Below are 18,308 nucleotides of genomic sequence, written 5' to 3' on the forward strand. Positions count from 1 at the left end.
CAGAAACCCCAATTAAACAGAGTCGGGGGACCAGATGGGGGAGCTCCCATGCCCTGTGCAGCTAGCAGAGACCAACAGGAAGAAGAAAGACTCCTCTTCTTTCCTGGTAAGAACTCAGCCAATGAAAAGCCATGGACGCTTAGTTTACACAGCCCTCCCAACTTCCTTTCCCCTCTGTAAAAGTGGTCTCCTTCCCTTGCCTTGCAGAGACTTGCACATGGCTCTTGAACCCCGAATTGCAATTCTCTGCTGATCCCGAATAAACCCATCTTTGCTGGAGAAATATCCGGCAGCCTGTTGATTTCAAGTCAATAAAACCTACAGTGAGCTTCTCAGCTTCCACTCCACTTTCCACACACTAGATCTGCAGTCTGTCTGAAGATGCTTCTCCTATTGTAACTCAGTGTGATGAATCCAAGTGTCAGGAGAATAAGGGAGGATTCCCAGGACAGGTAATTCCTGAACAGAGCTTTGTGTTTTAATTAACATTGACTTTTTTAATTCTTTTGATGCACAGGTATATGAGTTTTGACACTTGAGTAAATTCCTGTAACCACCACCATACTCAGGATACAGAACAGTTCCATCGCCTCCCTCCCCCAAACTCTCTCCTGCTCCCCTTTGTGGTCACACCCCACTCCCAACCCTAACCCCTGAGAACTGTTAAGTTCTCCGTCCCCGCAGTCTTGTCTTTTCTAAACTGTCAAATAATGGAATCGTAAAGTGTGTAACATTTTGAGACTGATTTCTTTCTTTCACCCAGCATAATGCCTTTGAGCACCATCCATGTTGTTGGGTATTGAAAGTTTGTTCTGTTTTGTTGCTGAAGAGGAGTCCACTGTATGGATGAACCACAGTTTAACTATCCACCCACTGAAAGATATTGGGTGGTTTCCAGTTTTGGACAATTATGAGGAGAGCTGCTATAAGCCTTTGTGTGTAGCTTCGTATGTGAACATAAGATTCATTTCTCTAGGTTACACACCTAGAAGTGGGACTCCTGGGTCATGTGGTAAGTGTATGAGAAACCACCAAACTGTTCTCCAGAATGGCTATACCGGGAATTCTCTGGCGGTCCAGCAGTTAGGACTCCGTGCTTCCACCGCAGGGGACATGTGTTCGACCCCTGGTCGGGGAACTAAGGTCCCACATGCCTCGACATGGCCTAAATAAATAGATAAATGTAAACAGCTTGTCACCTCTTTCTTAAAACAACAAACAAACAAAAAAACAGAATGGCTGTACCATATCACATTTTCACCAACAATTATGAGAGTTCCAGTTGCTCCGCACGCTAGCCAGGATTTGGTATTGTCAGGCTTTTGTTTGTTTGGCCATTCTAACAGGTGTGAGGGAGTATCTCCCTGTGGTTTTGCATTTCCCTAATGACTAATGATGCTGAGCATCTTTCATGTGCTTATCTGTCATTTGTAGATCTTCTTTGGGGAAGTGTCTGTTCAAGTCTTTTGCTCTTTTTAAAAATTTGTTGTTTGTTTCCTTCCTGTTGAGTTTCGTGGTTCTTTATATCCTCTGGGTACAAATTATTTGTCAGATATGTAGTTTGCAAATATGTTCTCCCAGTCTTTTCAATTTCTTAAAAGGGCCCTTGCAAAGCAAAAGTGTTATTGATTTTGTTTTTTATGGATCATTAAGCAGGGTTTTGATGAACATATCCAATGGACTGATAAGAGGAGAAAGGATTCTAGGCAAAGGGAATAGTGTGTGCAAAGTCATGGAGGCCTGAAAAAGTAGGCTAGGGCTGGGAATTCTAAGCAGTTCGATATGCTGGAGAGGAGCATGTAGGGTATGGGGTGGGCGGGAGGGAGTGACTGGCTCATAGAAGGACCAGATCCCGAGTCTCTTGGATGCTACGCCGAGGAGTGTAGACTACTCATCTTATAGGCGAGGGAACTACCGGAACTACCAAAGGACATGGCGATTGCTTACTTTTATTCTGGCTAACTTTTAAAAATGAGTTATTTATAATTTCCTATAGAGGGACTTCCCTGGTAGCGCAGTGGTGAAGGATCTGCCTGCCAATGCAGGGGACACGGGTTTGAGCCTTGGTCCGGGAAGATCCCACATCCCGCGGAGCAACTAAGCCCGCAAGCCACAACTACTGAGCCCGCATGCCACAACTACTGAAGCCCACACGCCTAGAGCCCGTGCTCCACAATAAGAGAAGCCACCTCAATGAGAAGTCCACGCGCCACAACGAAGAGTAACCCCCGCTCGCCGCAACTAGAGGAAGCCTGCGTGCAGCAACGAAGACCCAATAAATAAATTAATTAATTAATTTAAAAAAATTTCTTGTAGAAAAACATAGAGCAACAAAAAGACAGCTAAAACCCTATGTAATCCTATCACCCAGAAGGTGGTTACACTAATTAACATTTGGGCTGGTTCTTCTATCCATACACACATATACACATAATTTTCTTTTTTACAAAAATGAGATCATGTCATACATACTGTTTTATAACATGCTATTTGTTTTTGCTTAACAATAATATCTGTGAACACTTTTCCATATCATTATTCTTTTACTGTATCATTTCTTCAGTTAAGATTAACTTTTTTCCTTTGTTATATTTTAATGCAATATTTCATGCATTCAAATTAAAACATGTAGCATTAAAAGCATGATAATATTATGAACTACCATCTGGCTAAAGGATAAGAACATAACCAACAGCATCACCTCTGTTGGCTAAATGTATCTAGTTCTTACTACGTCCCAGATGCTGTTCTTTATATGTATTAACTCCTGTTCTCTCCAAACAATCCCCTGAGGTAGTGATATTATCTCCATGTTACAATGGGGAAAGGCACAGAGAGGTTAACCCGCTTACTCAAGGCCACACAGGTAGTGAGTGGCAGAGGTAGGACTGAAACTTTTGGCGATGGAAACAACAGACCTCGCTGACTGAGGGACATGGAGGATGAGGGAGCACAGGTGTCAGGCGTGACTCCCAGGTTTCTAGCTGCTGTGACTGAGGGGCACAGATGGCACTTACTGAGCCAGGAAAACAGGAGGAGGAGCTGGTCTAGGGGTGGGATAAGGTCAGGAACTCAAGGTTGAAATGCCTATGGAACGGGAAGGTAGAAATGAATGAATGACTGCGAAATGGAAAAAAAATGCATGAATGAATGGATGAAGGACCCACCCCAGGCAAGAACATTCACAGCAGAGCAGCAGAAAGCTCTGGCCAGTCATATCAGGGAAGCCATAAAGCTGAAGGGTCAAGTTGAAGAGGGTCACAACTACTTATAATAGGCCAGAGCAGGGAGACACATAGACACACAGGGTTTGAGGGCAGGTTGTTTTCAACAGCGTTTAATCAAGTACCCAGGATCCGGCAACTGCTCCAACCATGAGTTACTGCCACTATCTCTACTCTGAACCTGAGAGTGGGGTCCAGGTGGAGACTGCATCCACAACTGGGTCCTGCCATCCCAACACCCTGCTGGGAACAAGGCACATTCCTCAGCAGTCAGGGTGGGAGGGAGGTGGGTGGGGGATTTAATCGTCCTTCTCAGGAGACAAAGGGCTCTTCATGATTTAATTAAAATGCCCATCAAAGGCCTCAGAAGATAGGGGTTAGTTGGAATGAAATAAAAATTGTTGGAGTGAACATATTACAAATTTAATTTCATTCTGGGCGCTTCTATGAGGTTCCAATATTAGAGAGACAATCCGTCATTAAATTCCCATCTGTCCTGCCATATTGGGGCCATTTCTGAAGATGTCCAAGTTCTGTTTAAAGAGGCCTGGGGAGCTCTCAGCAACTGAGCACATCTATCCTTTGTTTCTCAGTGAGAGGAGAGCTATAGGGGCTGAGAGAGTATCTGGAAGACAGCAGGCACTCAATTAATGTGTGTGGAAGGGAGGAAGGGAGGAAGGGAGGGAGGGAGGAAGCCTTGGATTTAGAATTTACCTAATCTGGGGGTGAGTCAAAGCCTTGCACGGACAACTTTTCCTCCAGATAACCCCATAACCCCCTTCCTCCCCTCCTTCAATTCTTTGTTCATATGTCGCTTTTCATTGAGGCCAACCCTGCCACCCCTATTTAAAATTACAGTCCTTCCCCAACCTTGACCTTCGTGATCCCCCTTTTCCGGCTTTATCCATCTCCCCCAGAACTTAACTTCACATCCTATATAATTTACTTATTTGTTTGTTCATTGTCTGCTTTTCCCCACTAGAATGAAGGCCACATGAGAGCAAGAATTTGCCTGTTTTGTTCATTGATGTATATACCCAGTGCCTAGCATCATGCCTGCCTCGAGAAATATTTGTTGGGTGAATGCATCGATTAACATGGCAGAGAATAAGTTATTTGTTAATTGCCACCGCTATCACCTTCCAAGGAGAGTGGAGCTCAAGAACAATCCTGGGTTGGTGGAGCCTACTGATCCAAAGGTGCCTTATCCCCAGGTGCAGCTGCACCTGCAGACTCCAGGTTCTCACGTATAAACCATGAGTCAGGGAATGAAGTACTCTTCCAGCATCAACTCAGGGATCAAAGCCCTCACCCCCATGTCCACTCCCTGGCTCCGTGCTCACCAGCCAGATCCGAATCCCATACACTCTGAAAATGGTGAGAAATAACAAGCACCCTTGTGCCCCTGGCTCAGGGTGTCAGAGTGAAGTACACAACAGAAGCTTTCTTGTCCCTTGCAAATGGCAGAGTGGCTGCTGGGGCTCACGTAGCCAGGGAGAAGGTCCTGGGGAGTGGCCCAGGAAAGCTCTGGACAGTAGTCATCCATCTGGAAAATATTAGTCCTCAGTCTGATGTCTGCAGAAACTTAGCCCGGGACACTCTTTCACTTACAGAAATAAACAGTTTTGGGTCTCAAAATGTTCAGGACTTTCCCTGATTACTGCTGCTGCCAGTACTGGTTTACTTAGTCTTTCACAGTTTAGAGCCTGTTCTCCGCTGGAAGCAAAAATTTGGCCTGGGCAATATGAAGAGTAATGAAAATATTTTAAAATGCAGAGCCGGCTTCTTTTTTCCGAGGGTAATTTCTTGGAAATCCTGTTTGCCAGCAACACCTAAAAAAATCTTGGCCTGGTGCAACATCCTTCTAAGCATTATGGAGACAGAATTTCACAAGTGGAAATGACTAACCTTTTTTCCCTGTATGTCCTGTCCATTTTAGAGTTGATGTCTCCATACTATTCCAGCACAGAGCATCTAGACTCCCCGCCCCTTCATCTCTTTCTTCTGAGGCATAGGTCAGAGACCCTCCTCTGATCTGAACACTCTACAGGTGCCCAGATCCCTTTTAAAGACCAGATCTCCAGATTAAGTGCAAGTCTCCTACTCTGGGTGGAAAGTATGGTCTTTTCACTAACTGGTACTGGAACAGTTGGGTTTCCACATGGAATATAATGAACATGGACTCCTACCTCACATCAAACACAAAAATTAATTCAAAATGAATTGCAGGCCTATACGTGAAAAGGTAAAACAATAAAGCTTCTAGAAGAAAACACAGGATGATGTCTTCATGACCTTGGGGCAGGCAAAGATTTCTGAGGCAGAACACAAAAAGCACTAACTGTAAAAGGAAGAAGTTGATAAATTGGACCTCATGAAAATTAAGAACTTCTGTTCATCAAAAGACATTATTAAAGTAAAAAAGCTAGCCATAAACTAAAAGAAAATAGCTGCCATACTTATAACAGAGGAGTTGTATCCAAAATATATAACAAACGTCTATAAATCAACAAGAAAAAGACAAATAATTCAATTATTAGAAACAGCAGAAAATTTTTACTTCACAAAAAAGAATATTCACATGGCCAAAAATACCATTTTAAAAGGTGCTCAGCACCATTAGTCACCACAGAAATGTAAATTAAAATCCGCAAGGAGATACCACGACATACCCACCGAAATGGCTGTAACTAAAAAAGCCTGACAATATCAAGTGTTCCTGAGGATGTAAAGAAACTCTACTGACCAAGTGCAAATTGGTACAACAATGTTGGAATACTGTTTGGCGATATCCACCAAAGCTACACGGATGCCAGTCTTATGACCTAACAATTCCACTCCACCAAATGAGCGCATATGTTCACCAAACGGCAGTGCTAATCATTGTATCCCAAAGTAACCTAAATGCCCATAACAGGAGAATGAATAACGAAATAAATTGTGATATATTCATATAATGAAAGTTCACACAGCAAGGCTGGGCAGACTGTGACCCACAGGCCAACCTGGAGCCTGGTGTGTGTGTGTGTGTGTGTGTGTGTGTGTGTGTGTGTGTGTGTGTGTGTGTGTGTGTGTGTGTGTGTTGTCTATGACTGCATTTGAGTCACAATGGTGGAGCTGAGTAGTTGTAAAAGAGACTGTATGGTCTGCATAGCTGAAAATGCTTACTATCTGACCCTTTATAGAAACAGTTTGCTGACGCCTAGTACATAGCAATGAAAAAGACTACTACACGCAAAAACATGAATGAATCTCACAGACAAAATGTTGAGTAAAAGAAGCCAAACACAAGAGTGAACCCTGTATGATTCTGTTTAAAGCTCAAAAACAGGCAAAAGTAATCTCTGGTGATGGAGGTCAATATGGTGGCTACCTCTGGGCAGAAGGGTATGAGGAAGGAAGCATGAGGGAGCCTGTGCTCTATCTCTTGATGGGGGTGGAGGTTCACAGGTGTGTCATTATGCAAAAACCCATCAATCTGCACCATTCGATTTTGTGCACTTTACTACATATAACTTCTCTTCAATTTTCAAAAGGGAAAAAATGCTGGCCTCTAAGCAGGGTCTACTATGTGCAAAGCACATTGAGGGGGATTTCCTCCTTCATCCCAGAGACTGAATTCAGTATTAGTGTGACTACACCATGGCCCCTTGCTGACGGGAGCATGCCAGGATAGTGGCATTTATATCCACAGGCCACCATGCTTAGTACCACTGGATCTCATCAGCCTGGCTCCAACTACCTGGATCCAACTGATGGTGCCAAAGGCAACCTTCCACATCTAGTCCTCAAACTTTAGGACAACTATAAATGAACTGGGAGCTTGCTAGTGATGCCAATTCCTGGCCCTTCCTCCCCCAGTTCCTAGTTCTTTCAGGTTCTGGGTGGCATTGTCAGCAAACCCTGCAGGTGAATCTGATAGAGAAGATCTGGAGACCACACTTTGAGAAACTCTGCTGTGCAGGCTGAGGTAGGGGGTGTGAAGGTATAAAGGGAAAGAGACAAATTGCTCTAAGAAGGGAAGAAAGAGAGACTGAGAGGAAGAGGCTGTGGAAGAGGAAGTGAGTGAGATTGTGTAGGAACATGGGGATGAGTGTTGGAAATGGGGTTGGGGACCATTATGAAGCTGGCTGCGTGGCGTGTAGTGGAACACCTGTTCTCCATCTCTCCACCTAAGCGTTGTAAAGAATCCAGTTTTTATCACTAGGCTGTGATGTGCCCACCTCCGAGGTGTGTTAAAGTGCTGAGTCCAGCTTTCCAGGATGAGAAAAGAGGCTGTCTACAGAGATTTGGTCCCATCCAGATTTGATAACCACCCAGGAAAATAGGTATCATCCTCCTTCCAGCACTTGGGGTCAGTCATTCCCCGCAGACCCTCTGGTGTCCTTCAAAAGGTCCAGGTTTGAAGCTGCCTCCCTCCACATTCAGGCAGGTATCTGGGAAGGTGAGCATGCAGACACCTGTGTAGACCCCTACCTGACTACCATGCACAAGGCCAAATAAGCCAGACAATGTGGCCAGACAAGTCTACAGTAAATAGATTACATTAAGTAAACTGATTGAGTCCTCAGCAGCTGTTACAAAGAGCAAAAAAAGCAAGATGTAATAGTATCATATGACTTGTGAAAAAACAACAGGGGAGCAAAACATCCATACTTTCATGCATTACATATTTTGGGAAGAAGCTGGCACAGCGGTTGCCTCTGGGAAGGGAAACTGGGTGTGAGGGAGAATCAGGGTTGGGAGTAAGACTTAATTATTATTCTATATTCTTTGATACTGTTGGGTTTTTTTTATCCTGCATAAATTTTGTCTAAAATTAAAAATTTTAAAAAATTAAATTAAGAAAGGAAGAGAGGGAGGGAAGGACGGAGGGAACAGGGTAATAGACGGGCATTGGTTCTTGAAAAGCCAGTTCAGAGTTCAGAGCTGTTCCAGAGCAAGAAGCAAGCACGGGCTCTAGAGGGTTCCTGCTGGCCAGACGGTGGTGCCCACAGGCAGCAAGCCAAGGCTGTTCACCGTGCCTGACGCTCCCTCCTCCGTCACTTCTTCCACAGGCTGTGGTGAGAATGTGTTGTCTTGAGGTCATGCCCACACCCTGGGTGGAAACGCCGTGGTGTACCAACATGGGATTTCCAGCAGCTCTTCCAGTACAGTGTAGGAGTTCAGAGAACGAACTCCAAGGCAGAAGCAAGACGTGCAGAAGGGGCAAAAGGTTACAAAATACACTAAGAGCTGTCAAAGGGCCTCCTGGTCACTGTCAGAGCATAAGAGATGAGAGGCAGGACGGGGCCGTGGTTACCGGTCTGGGCCCAGGCTATCTGGGATCAAATCCTGGTTTTTCCACTTAGAGACTGTGAGACCCTCTAGAGCATCAATTCCCCCATGTACAATGACAGAACCTACCATATAGGATATAGTGAGAATTAAATGAATTAAGGTATTATTGTTTAAGCACAGAACAAACACATAGCAGATGTTAGCTATTATGGCTCCTGTATCTTATTTGAATTCTAATAATACTGTGCAAGACAGGATGTGACTATTGGCCTATTTTAATTTGATACACTGATGTTTAGATAAATAGACTTCGTAAGGGTTAGACAATGGATTCTCTGATACCAAGCTTAGGGTTTGGTCCATTACATCAGCATTTCCCAAACTCTGTTCCAATGAACACTTAACGTCTCACCAAAATTTTAATAAATGTTCCTCCAACACAGGGTTTTGTGACCAGCAAGTTTGAGAAATGCTGATTAAGTGAAATTAAGCAGGTTATTTGCTGCAGGCTTCATCAGAGCCTTTAAAGTGCTAATTAACCCGTGACTCTTAAGATGGAGTAGCATTTCCCAAGTCATTTGACCATTAAACAATTTTGGTTTTCATGGCATACATATTAACACCTAGAGAAATATTAGGGTTCCATGGAAAATAGCTCTGGACATGCTATGCTACATTAAAGAACAGGCATGATTAGAAGAAAGTAGAACTATTCAACATCTGTTTTCATGCCAGTCTCCATCAAAGAGAATGTCTTCAAATCACAAAGTGTAGAACATATTTGGGCATGGTGGTGAAGAGGGAGATAATGAGTTGTGGAAAGAACATGAGCACTGAGGTGAGACTGGGATCCGAATTCAAATCTTGACTCCGCTGGTTCAACAGGTCATCTGCTCTCTCAGAACCTCAGCTTCCTCATCTATAAGTTGGCAGAGTAGCATCTACTTCATTTGGCTGTTTTAAGATTTAAATTTCAGTGGGTAATATCTCAGGGTTAGTTTCTTAATCAGTTAGAATGTTTTGAGTTGCAAACAGCAGATAGACAAACTTAAACTGGCTTAAGCAAAAAAGGGGAATTTGCCAAAGAAAGTAAAAATCCAGATAAGGTTTTATTAGAGTTTATGATGTAATTAGAGCAGGTGGTAATTCCCACCACCAGGAAGCTTAATGCCCAACCCTGGAAAAATTCTAAACTGGATATTGAATAGATGATCTATTAGTGCCTTGATCTCTAGGGACCAATGCAAATTCACTAAGAACAAGTCATTGGAAGAAAGTCCTTTTATTTTTTTCAAAAAAATTATCCTGTCAGGGGACCAATGATTCTCAAGCTGTGTGGGCAGGCACCCCTCACAGTTTCCAGAGGGAATTTCCACCAAATCCCCTTGTCTGGTAGAGCTATTTTAAAAACTGGAATAAATAATCATTGCACAGGGCATGGGCAAAGAAAAAAAAATGTTTGAGAAGCACTATCACAGACATAGAGTGATGGGATCTCCCAAAGGATGTTTGATAAAACCCCTATCAAGGGCTTCATAGATAAATAAGCTGGGGGAGTGTGGGACAGCTGATAACAATAGCTTCTATTGATGGAAACACGATGTAGTTTTGTGCAAAACACATAGAATCTTGAATTTTCTATTTAAGCAGAAATTTAAATTTTTTATTAAAAATGCATTAGTTATAGATGTTTTTTAAAAATGCATTCGTTATATGTATACTGCTCAATTAATTTTTACATATATATACCTAGGTACCTACCACTCAAATCAAGATATAACACATTTCCAGCTCCCCAGAAGGATCCTTCATGTCCCTTCCTTGTCAATCCCCTGCTTCAGGAACCACTATTCTGATTAGTTTCACCTGTTCTTGAACTTTATGGAAGTGGAATGATACAGAATATACTCTTGTTTCTGGTGTTCTTGGCTCATTGTTTTATCTATAAGATTCACTGTATTGTTAAATGTAGCAGTAATTCGTTCTTTTTCATCACTATGTAAATTTATTTGATGGGCATTTGGGTTTTGTAGGTATTTTGCTGATATCCTTTACCATAATAGCAAAAAATACTTATTGCTAACATCCAATGTAGTGGTAGAATATTGAACACTTTTCTCCTGAGTTTGAGAACAAGACAGAGATGTTGACTATCACCACTTATATTCAACTCTTTACCAGAGGTCCTAGCCAATGCAATAATTCAAGAAAAAGAAATAAGATTAGAAAGGAAGCCATAAAACTGTCATTTTTCACAGATGGCATATCTTTATACGTAGAGAAGTCAAAAAATTCATTACTAAAATTAACAAGTGAATTTAGCAAAGTAACTAGCTAAGATCAGTATAAAACATCAGTTTGGGGGCTTCCCTGGTGGCGCAGTGCTTGAGACTCCGCCTGCCGATGCAAGGGACACGGGTTCGTGCCCCGGTCCGGGAAGATCCCACATGCCGCGGAGCGGCTGGGCCCGTGAGCCATGGTCGCTGAGCCTGCGCGTCCGGAACCTGTGCTCCGCCCGCAACGGGAAAGGCCACAACAGTGAGAGGCCCGCGTACCGAAAAAAAAAAAAAATCAGTTTTATTTCTACATATTAGCAACATTGAAAAATAAGATTTTAAAATTACCATTTACCAATAATGTGTCTCTTTGTGTGTCAGTGTGTGTGAGAGAGAAAGAGGAGAGGGAATAGTAAAGCAAATGTAGCAAAATGTTAGCATTTAGGGAATCTGGGTGAAGGGTATATAGAATTATTTGTAGTAATCTTTCAACATTTCTTTAGGTCTGAAATTATTTTAAAATAAAAAGTTTAAAAATGCCATTTATAATGGTATCAAAAAACATCAGATAACTAGGGATAAATCTATTAAAAGATGCACAAGAGCTACACTAAAACCTAAAACATTGCTGAGAGGAATTAAAGAAGACATAAATAACTGGAGAGAGCCACAATATTCATGTATTGGCAAACCCAGTATTGCAAGATGATACTGACCTGAAGAGTCGGTGCAATCTCAATCAAAACCCCAGCAGGATTTTTAAAATATAGATATGCAAAGGACCTAGAATAGCCAGGGGTAGGGGTTGGAAAACTTTTTCTGTAAAGGGCCAGATAGTACATATTTTAGACTTACAGGTCATTCGGTCTTTGTCACAACTTCTCATTTCTACGTAAAGTAACCAAAGACAATATATAGACAAATGGGCATGGCTGGGTTCCAATAAACGTTTTTTTTGTTTTTTGTTTTTGTTTTTGTTTTGTTTTGTTTTGTTTTGTTTTGCGGTACGCGGGCCTCTCACCGCTGTGGCCTCTCCCGCTGCGGAGCACAGGCTCTGGACGCGCAGGCTCAGTGGCCATGGCTCACGGGCCCAGCCGCTCCGCGGCATGTGGGATCTTCCCGGACCGGGGCACGAACCCGTGTCCCCTGCATCGGCAGGCGACTCTCAACCACTGCGCCACCAGGGAAGCCCCCAATAAACTTTTATTTACAAAACAGGCAGTGGGCTAAATTTGCCCTGTGGGCCATAGTTTGCTGACCTCTGGCCAAGATAATCATGAGGAAGAAAAGAAAAATTAAAGACTAATATTACCAGATATCACCTTATTAAGACTAATTATAAAGCTAAATGTGGCATATGACTAAAGTGGGCTTTGACTCCAGTCAGACTTGAGTTTGTGTGCTATAACCTCTCTCTCTCTCTCTCTCTTTTGCATATAATTCCCATTTTTATTCCAAATTCTTATTGACTTAATTTTGTTGTTTGTTTTTTGATGTGTTTTTTATTGAGGTATAGTTGATTTATAATATTATATTAGTTTCAGGTGTACAACATAGCAATTCACAATTTTTAAAGATTATACTTTAAAGTTTATAATTATTGTTAAATATTGGCTATATTCCCTGTGCTGCAAAACTTATCCTTGTAGTTTATTTATTTTATACATAGTAGTTTGTATCTCTTAATCTCCTACCCCTATCTTGCGCTCTCCCTTTCCCTCTCCCCACTGATAACCACTAGTTTGCTCTCTACATCTGAGTCTGTTTCTTTTTTCTGTTCATTAGTTTGTTTTATTTTTTAGATTCCACATATAAGTGATAACATATAGTATTTGTCTCTCTCTGTCTGACTTATTTCACTGAGCATAATACCCTCCAAGTCCATCCATGTTGTTGCAAATAGCAAAATTTCATTATTTTTTTTATAGCTGAATAGTATTCCATTGCATATACATATACCACATCCTCTTTATCTGTTCACATGTTGATGGACATTTAAGTTGCCTCCATATTTTGGCTATTGTAAATAATGCTGCTAAGAGATATAACCTCTCCTAATGTCAGTTTCTAAAAATGACAAAATGTAATAATAATAAAATGTAGCTCCCCTTCCCCTTAAGTGGTTAATGTCAACAGAGGGAAAGTTCTCTCTAATGGAAAGCTACACAACTCTGTGTATGGCCTTGCCCTCTTCGATATTTTTAGTAAAGACTCAAGTGAAGATCTAACACCTGCTTATATTGACTCAAACCTGAGAAGAATGTCTAATATATTAAGAGAGAAAATTGAGGTTCATAGAGATTTTGACAAACACGAAAAAAATCAAGTAAAACCAGCCAAAAATGAGTTGAAGGCTGGGAGACAGTAAAATCTGGTGGATAAATCGTGAAGTCCAATTTATATTCAGAGAGATTAAAAAAGAGTTATGTACCAAGATGTTCACCATGGCATTATTTATAACAGATAGTGAAAACAACTGAAATGTCCAACAATAGAGAAATGGTTCATAAATCATATAATAGAATATTAAGGTAAATACACACTAAATGAAGGAATTTTATATAGTCATTATGATCTTTTATAGCTTTCTTATAAAGTGAGGTTTTGAAGAATATGTAATGACATAAAATATATGATCTGAATTTTTAAAAAAAAAGTTAAACACACACAAATAGATAAGAAGGTAGAATGAACGATAAACATGTTAATGATTGATTTCTTTTTTTTCTTTTTACCTTTCTACATTTCCCCAAAGTCCTGCTCTTTTATAATCAAGTGGGGAAAATAGCAATAACCATTCTTTTAATATATCGTTGGGTGTTTTTGCAGATCATAAGCCCCGCATGAGTCAACAGTGGACAGACACCTCTGCCAAAAATACCAACACAACTCTTAGCTTCATGAAGAGAAGCAGAATGTCCTGAAAATAGGAGGTGACAACCTTTGGCCTACAGATGGCTCATCCTCATATTAAACCTTGTGTTCCGTTCAGGAAACCACATTTTTAAGGACATTGGGACACTGGGGCACGTCCAAAGAAGGATGACCAAGATCATTAGGAAAGTTGATACCATGTCATATTTATTCATTAATGAATTCATCAATTCAACCTAAAAAACACCACTTAGGCACTGTGGGTGAAATGGAAGAATTTTATCAAAAGATGGTTGATGCATCTAAGGACCCTTCTGGTCCTTGTAGACAATAGCCGTCTACAATATTTTAAGATCTATTGTGTGGAAAATGGACCAGGGGGTATGAAGTTGCAAGACAGCCCACGGAGGCATATATGGTCAAATGATTTTCAACAAGGATGCCAAGACCATTCAATGGTTAAAGGACAGTCTCTTCATCAAATGGTGTTGGTAAAACTGGATATCCCCATGCAAAAGAATGACGTTGGGTCCTTATCTTATACCTCATTTAAAAAATAACTCTAAATGGATCAAATACCTAAATGTAAGAGCTAAATTTACAAGATTGTTAGGTGAAAACATAGAGGGAAAGCTTCATGACATTGCATTTGGCAATGAATTCTTGGATATGACAGCAAAAGCACAAGCAACAAAAGAAAAAGTTGATAAATTGGAATTCATCAAAGGTTAAAACTTTTGTGTGTCAAAGGACACTATCAACAGAGTGAAAGGAAATCCATGGAATGGGAGAAAATAATTGCAGCAAATCCTATTTCTGATCCTTATGGAATATATAAATAGATAGATAGATAGATAGATCTTCCTCGACTTACAAGGGGTTACATCCTGATAAACCAACTGTAATTTGAAAATATCACAAGTTGAAAATGCATTTAACACACCTAACCTACTGAACATCATAGCTTAGCCCACCTTAAATGTGTCCAGAACACTTACATTAACCTACCATCAGGCAAAATCATCTAACACAAAGCTTATTTTATAATAAAATGTTGACTATCTCATGTTATTGATTGAATGCTGTACTGAAAGCAAACAGTGTGGTTGTCTGGGTACAGAGTGGTTGTAAGTGTTATCGGTTGTTTGCCTCCGTGATCGCGTGGCTGACCGGGACCTGTGGCTTGTTGCTGCTGCTGCCAGCGTCATGAGAAAGTGTTGTCCTACACATTGCTATCCTGGAAAAGATCAAAATTCAAAATTCGAGGTATAGTTTCTACTGAATGTGTATCGCTTTCACACCATCGCAAGTCGAAAAATTAAGTCAAACCATCATAAGTTGGAGACCATCTGACTGTGTGTGTGTTATGTGGTTACCTGCATTTCTAATCTTTTCTGACTAATGATAAGGGACTAATATATCTTCCATAGCTTAACAGCACAACACAATTTAAAAATGGGCAAACGACTTGAATATACATTTCTCCAAAGAAGATTTACAGTGGCCAATAAGAACATGAAAAGATGAGCAATATCACTAATTATTAGAGAAATGCAAATCAAAACCACAGTGAAATACCACTTCACACCCATTAGGATGATGGCTATTATTAAAAAATAAAACAGAATGAAACAAACAGATAATAACAAGGGTTGGTGAAGATGTGGAAAAATCACAATCCTTGTACATTGCTGGTGGGAATGTAAAAAGGCGCAGCCACTGTGGATAAAAGCATGGATAAAAGTTAAACATAGAATTACCATGCGATCTAGCAATTCTACTTCTGGGTATATACCCAAAAGAATTGAAAGCAGGGTCTCAAACAGATATTGTACACCCATGTTCGTAGCAGCGTTATTCACAATTATCCATTGACAGATGGGTAAACAAATGTAATATGTACTTACAAGGGAATATTAGTCAGCCTTTGAAATGAATTCTGACACATGCTACAACATGGATGAACCTTGAAGACATTATGCTAAGTGAAATAAGCCAGCCGCGAAAGGACAAAAACTGTATGAGTTCACTTATGTGACGCACCTAGAAGTAGTCAAATTCATAGAAACAGATAGTAGAATGGTGGTTGCTGAGGCTCGGGGGAGGGAGGAATGAGGAGTTACTGTTTAATGGGCACAGAATTTCAGTCTGGGAAAATGAAAAGTTCAGTAGATGGATTGCGGTGATGGTGTGAAAATACGTAAAAGGAGGGTCATACCCACAAGAATAGCTAAAACAAAAGACTAAGAATACCAAGTGTTAGCAAGGACATGGAACGACAAAGTCTCATACATTGCTGGAGGGAATGTAAATTGGTACAACTTTGGGAAACTGCCTGGCAGTATCTATAAAGCTAAAAATATGGCCCAGAACTTCTATTCCTATATATTAACCCAAAGAAATAAGTTCAAGTGTGAAGAAAAATACACAATACAAAAATGTTTATAGGAGCTTTATTCATAGTAGTCAAACACTAGAAACAAGCCAAACGCCCATAAACAGATTCCATTTATATGAAGTTCGAGAACAGGAAAAACTAATTGTTGATGATAGAAGTCAGAATAGTGGTTGCCTCTGTGGGAGGGGATAGACAGGGAAAGGACACAAATGAATCTTATGTTTTATCTTTCCTTTTGGAAATATTATATGTCTTGATCTGAGTGGTGGTTACATAGTTTTGTCCATATATAAAGAATCATTACATAATATATTTAAGATTAGAGTACTTTATGTACTCTGCTGTTATCATTTTAACAGAATTTTTTTAAAGAAAGAAATATTTTAGAAATCCAATTTAGGATCTCACATTGCATTTGGTTGTGATATCTCTTTATATTTTTCCAATGTGATTCAGTTCCTCTGTTTTTTGTGACCTTGACACTTTTGAAGGGTACTGGTCAGTTATTTTGTAGAATGTTCTACAATTTTGATTTCTCTGATATTTTCTCATGATTAGATTAAGGTCATGCATTTGAGGCAAGAATAACACAGACATGGAACATATGTATATGTATAGCTGATTCACTTTGTTATAAAGCAGAAACTAACACCATTGTAAAGCAATTATACCCCAATAAAGATGTTAAAAAAAAAAAAAGGTCTGACAATACTCAACATTAGCGAGAATATTAAACAAGCAGAAATTGTTATATTGCTTAGGAATGTAAATTGGCACAGGCATTTTGGACATTTTTGCACTGTCTTCTAAATTAAACATATTTATGCTCTAGGAAGCAGAAATTCTTCAAGCAAGATAGATGAGTGCTGATATCTACCAAAAGACATATATAAAAATATCCATAGCAGCGTTATGTTTAAGAGCCAGAAAAGAAAAAAAAAGAATAACACGGACATGATACTGTGCTCTTCTGTGTCTTTTATCCTCTCCCATTTATACCCTCTCCCATTACAATTATTTAAGTAATTGTCTTAAATAATTCTTCTATATATTATTGAGAACCACATCAGACAGTGTTAACGATTTTTGATTCAACAATCAAATACAATTTAGAAAACTTAAAAGAAGAAGGAAGTGCTATTGTATTTACCCATAGTTTTACTCCTTCCTTTGTTCTTTCTTCCTTTCTGATGTTCAGAGATTCCTTCTTTAATCATTTCCTTTCTGTTTCTAGAACTTCCATTAGCCATTTCTGACGGTAGACAAATTCTGGAGACAAATCCTCTTAGTTTTTCCTTCATCTACAAATGTCTTCATTTATGTTTATCAGTCCTGAAGGATATTTTCTATAACACTGGTTACAGAATTCTGGGTTGACAGTTCTTTTCTTTCAGCATTTGAAAAATGTTATATCACTTCCTTCAGGCGTCCATGGTTTCTGTTGAGAAATATACTATCATTTGAATTGTTTTCCTCCTATAGGTAAGGTATCATTTCTATTTTGATACTTGTAAGATTTTCTTTTCTTTAATTTTTAATTTTTTAGAAGCTTGATTATGTGTCTTGGCATGGATTTCTTTAGGATTATCCTGTCTGGGATTTTCTCAGCTTCTTGAATCAGTGTCTTTTGCCACGTTTGGGAAGTTTTCATCCATTGTTACTTCAAACACATTTTAAGCTTCAGTCTCTTTCTCCTTTCCTGGGACTCCAATGACACAAATGTTCCTTTGTTATAGTCTCATAGGTCTCTGTGGCTCTATTTTTTTCAGTCTATTTCTCTTTATTGTTCAGATTTGGGAATTTCTATTTTTTTACCTTCAAGTTCACTAATTCTTTCATCTGTCCTCTCTACTCTTCTCTTAAGCCCATGAACTGAGTTTTAAAATTTTGCTTACTGTGTTTTTCAGTTCTAAAAATTCTGCTTGATTCTTCTTTATAACTTCTGTTTCTCTGCTGAGGTCTTCTAGTTTTTTATTTGTCTCATTGCTTGTTGAAGCATTTTCACGATGACTACTTTAAAATCCTTGCCAGGTAATTCTAACATCTGTGTCGTCTTGGCATTGGTCTGAGAATCCCCTGAAATTTTATACAACTACAGTGTGGTGGCCTGAGATGCTGAGAGAAATTGTTTCTGATTTCCCAAAACTGTGACTGGAACTGAGAACCAAAGGAACTGGATGTATTGTGTTGACCAAAAAGTTCATTTGGGTTTTTCCATAAGATGTTTCAGAAAAACCCGAGCGAACTTTTTGGCCA

Source organism: Leucopleurus acutus (assembly GCF_964270905.1).
Source record: "Leucopleurus acutus genome assembly, chromosome: 19".
NCBI classification, from domain to species: domain Eukaryota; kingdom Metazoa; phylum Chordata; class Mammalia; order Artiodactyla; family Delphinidae; genus Leucopleurus; species Leucopleurus acutus.